The following is a 7,413-nucleotide window of genomic DNA, read 5'->3' as shown; positions in this document are numbered from 1 at the left end:
CTGTTAGGTCCTCATCCTTCTCTGTGTGGGGCTCCCTTCAATGGTTGACACACAGGACCTGCTGGACTCTTTCTGATGGTTCCATCTATCACGACGCCTTGTATTTTAGTGCTGATAGTGAAAGCTGTGAGCTAGCGATTGTCTTGATTCTTGTCTGCACGCCTTGAGGTGACTGGTACGGTGATGTCACTAGCCCTCCTGTGTCTGTAGACTTTTAGAAACCTTTTCATTTTCCCACAAGGAAACCAAGATGCAGAAGGAGCATGTGATCTGTCTAAAGTCACATTAGGCACAGCACTATGGCTCTGACTCAGGTGTCTTGACCCCTCGTTTTATTTTTTTATTCTGTACTGTTTTAGTTTTTTGGTTTTTTTGTTTGTTTGTTTTAATAATTAACTTGTATTTGTGCAAGTTGGCGTCTATGAAAATTCCGTGTCCTAACCCAGAGTTGAATGGACACTGAGGGGCTGTTCCCAGTCTGTGAGTGGGCAGCATGAATGGGGCCCATTGTATCTCTGAATTTCTAACAAGCAACAATGGGAGGCCCTGTTGAGAGCCTGCTGAAGTAACTTAACCTCCTGCCTTGTCTCGGTGGGGAAGCAATAGGAAATGGCAGCCCCAGGCTCTCTGAGTGTGACCTCTTGCCAACTCTGAGGGTGGTAACAGTAAGTTACTGTAAACTGTGCAGTTAGGGGAGAAACACAAACCTAGTTTCTCCCTGAGAGCGTTGAGTGCACGGGCAGCCACGCAGCCATGTCTGTACATGTATCTTCCCAGGAGTCCTATCTGTCTTTCTCACTGTTTTTTTTTTTTTTTGTTTTTGTTTTTGTTTGGTTTGGTTTTTTTCCACTTTCTACAAATTAAAAACATTTTTACTGCTTCTTATAAGCTTAACTCCACTAGGTGCTTTGCTACCTGGACAAACTAGGGAACCTCAGCTATGTAGATGCCTTATTTGGAACTTGTAATGTCTTTGGGGTTTTTTTTTTTTTTGAGAAGGGTGAGTCTCTGGGCCAACCAGATGGCCCAGTAGGTACAGGTGCCTGTTGCCAAGCCTGGTGGCCCAAGTTTAATCTCCAGATCCACCTGGTAAAGAAAGAGAGCTGACTTTTACAAGTTCTTCTGACCCCACATATGCGCCATGGCCCAATGTGTGCACGCATACACACACATACCCACATACACACTTAATAAATAAAAGAAAAATTGTGAAGGGTTCTCTCTGGGTTGGGGTCCTAGGCCCAGCCTCTTCTCTGGCCTCAGCCTCCCAAGAAGCCGGTTCTGCGGATGAGTTCTGCTGCGTCTCACCAACAGGTTGTCTCCGTTTACTGTCTACTGACGTCAGTCACTGAAGGGCAGCACACCCAGAAAGGCTGAGCACCCGCTGTGACCTACGGCTTGTGTGTAGGGCACCACCGTTTCGTAGCGATGAAGCTCGTGTTAACACGGAGGTCACCGTGTCAACGTAGACTCAGTAGCAGTACATCCACAGTGCTGTGCAGTTCCCAGTCTAGTGCCAAGTCATCCCGTTATTCCCATCACCCCCCCGCAGGAGAACCTTGTAAGCAACCACTCCAAAATGCCTTCCTCCCAGCCTTCCAGCATCTGCTGGTCTGCTCTCCTGGCCCCATGGCCTTATCTTTCTGGATAGTTCACATGAATGAATGTATGATTGTGCACTTTGTGGCCTTGGTATATATCTGGCTTCTTCACTTCATACAGTATTTTAGGGCTAACCCACAGTGTAACACACTTCAATACTTCATTTCTTTTTAATGGCTGAATAATACTTCTTCATATAAATACTGCATTTTGTTTAGCCGTGTGTCTGATGAGCATCTGTGTTCTTGTCACACCCTCAGCTCCTGTGAATGGTACCACTATGAAATGTCTACACAGGCACTTGTTGAATGCCTAGTTTTTCACTTCCCTTTGGGTCAGTACCTAGTCACAGAATTGTGATGTTATTTTTAAGCCCTAACAAGATGACCCTATGCCTCATGATCCCCCAGTTAACCCAGGAATCTAAGAGTACTTTTCATCTGAAAGAGGCTCATGTCAGTCTGGAACCCTTAATCTTGGCGACCCTTAAACATTGTTAAAGAACAGCACCAGGAGACTAGGTATGGTGGCCACGCCTGTAACCCCAGTACTGGGAGGCAGAGACTGGGGGATAAAGAAGTTGAGACCAACCAGGGCTTCCTGGTGAAACCTATCTCAAGTCAAAAAGCAAATCAGACGACCAGATCAGCGTAGTGAGGCCCTTACTGCTCATCAGATCCACCTCTACTTAAAGCTATCCTCTACTAAAGGACGCTGGCGTCTGTGCTCACCTCAGTTACTTCATCGTTTTCTCTTGGTTTTTGAAACAGGGTTTCTCTGTGTCACAGTCCTGACTGTCATGGAACTAACTCACTTTGTAGACCAGGCTGGCCTCAACTTCACAGTGCACCACCTCACCGGCTCAATTACTTCATCCTATGGAGCCTCACTTTTTGCAGGCCTATCTTGTACCTTACTTCGCATCTCCCTTCCTTAGTACAGATTAGCATTGGTGCTAATCCACCGGTCAGCTGCTCAGTTTAGCACTGTTTGACATCTGCTTCCCCATGTCACTTTCACCAGGAAGTTCTCTGCAATGCAGTTATTAAATGCTTATAAGCCACGTCTCCTGTTCTCATTTGCATAGTTTTCCAATTTCTGTAACTTGGATGGTCCTGTCACACACAGCACATAGTCTCTTAATATTCTTATGTCAAGATGTTTTGGGGAAATTCCTGCATTTCAAGCCAGGTGTGGTGACACACCTGAGGAAGCAGAGGTTGGCAGGTCTCTGAGCTCCAGGCCAGCCAGGGCTACAATCCAAGACCGTGTCTCAAAATAGATAAATAAATGTCCTCATTTCTCAGTGAATTAAGGCTGAAGCAAAAAAATAGTTTCAATGAGTGTCTACATGAGCTGTTGGTAAGATCAATAAAACAGATTTTTTTGTTTGATCTTGTGAACAACAAAACAGGTAGGTGGTTTTCAAGGAGAAAACCAAGACTTTGTGGGGGGAAAAACAGCTTGTTAACTTTGATGGTTAGAGTTCACTGAAGGCATCACGCCAAGGAGAGGCTGTTGCAGTGAATAGCAGACATGGTGTCTTCCTGCAGACATGATGGGCAGTTGGGATCACTGTGGAGTAAGTGATCCTGGCTATCACCGCAGCGGTCACTCACCTTCCTGTCTGCTGTTTTCTGTGTTTGGTTTTTCTCGGTATTTATTCTATTACAGAGACCTTTCTATTACTTTGCCTCTCAAAATGTTTTTCCAACATTAGTATGGAAATTCAAACTGCCAGCATTTCACACACAGACTCCCAGGAACAAATTGGGCCATATAATTACTTCCATTCTGTCTGGCTCTAGGAGTCAAAAAAGGTATTAGGAACTGGAGAAAAGTGTTCAATATTTCAGGTTTCAAAAAACCAGCTGAAAGTATGGCTTTGAGTAGATAATCCCCAAATGTTTGTCACTTATGACACCTAACTCACCTCCATTTTTACATTTTTCTCACCATTTCAATTGACCTCACAGTATAGAGACCATGTTGCTGGCAGCGCCTTGAACACAAGGGGTCACACTCTTCCCTGCAGCTCTAGCACTTAATGAGGTTTGAGTTGGAAGCACCCTCATGTTTGTCATTTGTATATAGGGGTTTCATTGCTCACAGCCTCTGTCAGCTGGCTCAGATACCTGGAACTGGGGATGGATCTCAGTGGAAGAGCACTCACCATAGATCCTCCAGACCCCTTCATGGGAGAGGGAGGAAGGGAGAGAGAGAGCCACTCAGGTTTTGTTGTTTGGTTTTGTTTTTTAATGAATGTAAAATTGCTATATCAAGCTGGTTGGTGGTAGTGCACACCTTTAATACTAACACTTAGGAGGCAGAGGCAGGCGGATCTCTTGAGTTTGAGGCCAGCCTGGTCTACAAAGTGAGATCAAGGTATCCAGGACTACACAGAGAAACCCTGTCTTGAAAAGAAAATTACTGTATCAAAAGAGCACATCCAACATGGGTGCTATCCTCAGGAAAGCTATCATCTCTTCTGAGTCATGGTCTCTCATTGACCTCAAGGTCAGTGTTTAGGCTAGACTAGCCAGGGACCCCAGGCACCCACCAGTGTCTCCCTAGTGCTGGGATTTACCAGGATGTGCCACCACACTGGGTTCTGTGTTCTAAGACTGGAATTTAGGTACCTGTGTTCAAGACAACCAGACTACTTACTGATGCATCCCTCTAGGTTCTGGCCCTCCCTATTGTGTGAATGTCAGCAATCCTGAAAAGGGTTATTTCTAAAATCATGTATCAGCCATGGATTCTCTGCCCCAATTTCTAGCAACTGTAATCATGAACTTCTGGTACATTATCCAGTGCCTCTGATGAAACTATGTTCCAGACATAATTTCAACACAAGTTAAGAATGTACGTTCTCAGATGGGTGGCGGTGGTGCACGCCTTTAATCCCAGCACTCAGGAGGCAGACACAGTCCACAATAGAGTTCCAGGACAGCCAGGGCTACACAGAAACTCAAAACACTGATGGAGGGTCATCTGTCTATGTGTTACTTTCATTGGTTAATAAAGAAACTGCCTTGGCCCTTTAATAGGACAGAAAATTAGGTAGGCGGAGTAGACAGAACAGAATTGTGGGAGAAAGAAAGCAGAGTCAGGCAGATGTCTCAGGCAATCGCCATGCCTCTCCTCTCCGAAACAGACGCAGGTTAAGATCTCTCCTGGTAAGCTACCCCCTCATGGTGCTACATACATTAATAGAAATGGGTTAAGCAAGATGTGAGAATTAACCAATAAGAGGCTGAAACTAATGGGCCAGACAGTGTTTAAATGAATACAGTTTCCGTGTAATTATTTTGGGTAAAGCTAGCCGGGTGGCGGGAAGTGGCCCTCTGCTGTTCCTTCTACAAAACAAACAAAAGGATGCAAGTTATCTTTTAAATTTTATTCATTTAGGTTCTTTAGACAGCCTCTAGCCCAGGATATCTTAGAGTACACTGGGTAGCATGCTGGCATTGTGGGCATGCAGCTCCACACTGGCTCATAAGAGTGCTATCAGGGCTGGAGAGATGGCTCAGTGCTCAATAGCACTGGCTGCTCTTCACCAGGACCTGGGTTCAACTCCTATCACCCACATGGCAGCTCGCAACTGTAACTCCAGTTCCAGAGAATCTGACACCTTCATACCAATGCACATAAAGTGAAATAAAGTACTAAAAAATTTTTTTAAAGTGTGCTATCAAGCAATCAATTCTTATTTTTTATCACCATCAAATTGCCATATTATTTGAGACTATACTATAAGAGGAGTTTGTTTAGGGTTCTGGCAAGATGGCTCAGTGGATAAACGCACCTATTGCTAAGCCTGACAACCTAAGTTCAGTCCTGGGGACCCACATGAAGGAAAAAGAAAGAGCCAAATGCCCTCTGACTTATATACAAAAACAAATAAAATGATTTTTTTTAAGCCTGGTTAGTGGTCATGCATACCTTTAATCCCAGCATTCGGGAAGCAGAGGCAGGCAGATCTCTATGAGTTCGAGGTCAGCCTAGATTGAGTTCCAGGACAGCCAGGACTACATAGAGAAACCCTGTCTCAATAAAACAAAAAAAAATTTTAAATATAAAGGCTGGGTGGTGGCAGCACATGCTTTTAATCCCAGCACTTGGGAGGCAGAGGCGGGTGTATCTCTGTGAGTTTGAGGCTAGCCTGGGGTACACAGAGAAACCCTGTCTCAAAAAACAAAAATAAATAAAGAGAGAAATTAACATGGAAAATAGAGATTTCTTCTAGTTCTGGCATTCTTTCCCCAGTTTTCATTACCATTTCCCACTGGAAACTGAGGTAATTAACGTCAATGATAAAGAGACGGGTAGTTTAGGCCAGAATAAACGTTTGCCAGAAATGGATTGTAGCTCATGGCCGTGTCTGTGGTTTGGCCATGGCCTTAGAAAATCTGGAGCTTTGCTGTTTCATCTTTGGAAAAGGTGGCCTTTTGTTAGAACCTGAAGTCCACAGCTAGTTGATCCTGAGTCTTGACAAACGTACCTTAGGTCTACTTTGTGAAGTTTAGGCCTATTGAAATATCGCCTCATGCTTACTCTGAGCATCTGTTCTCTTGGAGCACACACAGCCAACCCTGTCCCATGGCTTTGGCCTCACGGCGCCTCCCTCAGACCGTCTCCAGAAGTATGAGTGGCTTGCTCTGTGCCAGTAAATGGCAAGAGCAAGATCCCATATGAGGTTTTCAGACAGACACAGTGCTCTCAGGAAGTCAAAACATGGACCCTGCTCTGCATTTCAAAATAGACGCCTCTCTTCAGGACATCAGACGGCCAGCAGAACCCTTTGTGCCAGCTCGGCACTTCTGACCACCTACTGTGTGACTTGTACCAGAATGGGAGGTACATTGTGCCAGATTTGTTTGGCTTTGGGGAATCTCGTCCTGTGTGTTTATTAAACAGTGCTGGGGACCAAACCTCAGAGCGCGCACACACACATACTAGGCAAGTGCTCCACGTTTGAGCTCTACCTCCAGACCTGCAATTCTCCTCTGACCCTAGTTCCACCCCTCTTTCATACCTGCTTTTTAAGTTCGTGTGTGCGCGTGTGTGTGCACCATGGTACACACATAGGGGTCAGAGGACAACCTCCAGGCGTCAGTTCTTCTCTTCCACGATGTTGAGCACCACTGCTGAGCCGTCTCTCTGGACCTGACTGACCTCAGAATTTCTGTGTAGCCCAGGCTAACCTCAGTGTTCTTGCTTCAGCCTCCTGGGTGCTAGGGTCACAGTTGTCCACCCAGTTCTTCTCAAGGGTCTCTGTGCCCTCATAGGTGTTTTTGCGAAAGTCTGCTTTGAGGCTGCAGTGTGTGCTTTGTGTGCGGGCTAGGGAGACGACTCAGTGGAAAGGTGTGTTTGCTGTGCACACATGAGGACCTGGGTGTAGATCCCAGCACACCCTAAAAAACAAATGGGTATGGCTGTGCAAGCCTGAAACCCCAGTGCCACTGGGAGCAGAGATAGAAGCATCCCTGGGGCTTGCTGGTCACCAGCCTAACTCCATGTTCACTGCGACCTCAAGAGGGACAGAACAAGACACCTGACATCCTCTGCCGGCCCCCACATGGGTGTCCACCCTCACACACCACACACGTACATACATCAAACTGCAAAAGCAAAATAAACCAGCGTGGTAGCATACACCTTTAATCTCTTAACTCAGGAGGCAGTGGCAAGAGGATTGCTGTGAGTTTGGGGACAGCTTGGCTTACACAGTGAGTTCCATTACAGCCAGGGTTACACTGAGACCCTGTCTCAAAAGATAAATAAATAAAAATTTAAGAAAGAAGAATA

The sequence above is a fragment of the Arvicola amphibius genome, chromosome 6 (assembly GCF_903992535.2).
Source record: "Arvicola amphibius chromosome 6, mArvAmp1.2, whole genome shotgun sequence".
In the NCBI taxonomy this organism is placed as follows: Eukaryota; Metazoa; Chordata; class Mammalia; order Rodentia; family Cricetidae; genus Arvicola; species Arvicola amphibius.
This window is presented reverse-complemented; position numbering follows the sequence as displayed.